This window comes from Egretta garzetta, unplaced genomic scaffold (assembly GCF_000687185.1).
Source record: "Egretta garzetta isolate BGI_Z169 unplaced genomic scaffold, ASM68718v1 scaffold1192, whole genome shotgun sequence".
Classification (NCBI taxonomy): Eukaryota; Metazoa; Chordata; class Aves; order Pelecaniformes; family Ardeidae; genus Egretta; species Egretta garzetta.
In genome coordinates this window covers 2,937-3,341 of record NW_009258971.1, presented here as the reverse complement: position 1 = coordinate 3,341, position 405 = coordinate 2,937, and the positions used below count along the sequence as shown (strand labels likewise).

The 405-nt window shown below is 64.4% G+C and overlaps 1 long non-coding RNA gene across 1 annotated transcript; it reads right to left on the bottom strand.

Annotated features, from left to right (window-relative positions):
• LOC118451868 lies at nucleotides 1–405 on the bottom strand. Its single transcript, XR_004841446.1, has 3 exons — nucleotides 334–405; nucleotides 175–243; nucleotides 1–32 (listed from the first exon to the last, which is right to left on the bottom strand). It is a non-coding gene; the product is annotated as an uncharacterized LOC118451868 (long non-coding RNA).

The window sequence follows — 405 nt, the reverse complement described above, 5'->3', positions numbered from 1 at the left end:
CTGTTCATGTAGTTGCCCAGCGCCAAGATGATCTGGAGGGGACAGGCACAGGGGATGGGGGAGTCAGGGAGGAATGAGACCCCCACGGGATCCCCCCGCCCAGCTACAGCAAGGATTGAGGCCACGACTGCGACCCGGCTGGTCCCCACGTCCCTTGGTGTCCCCCACGCTCACCTCCAACATGTGCTTCAGCTTCTGGGAGGACTTGACGGAAGCCGAGGCCGCAATGATGGCATTGAGCTGCTGCAGGGGGACAGGACAGGGGGGCTCAGCTGGGGTGCGGGGCCCAGGAACCCCCGCTGGCTGCAAGTTCCCCCCTCTCCAGCTCCATACCGGTGTCAGCATCTGGAGGTTTTCGGTGAAGTTGCCGAGGAAGGCCATGATGGCCATGCGCTGGGGCAGCCG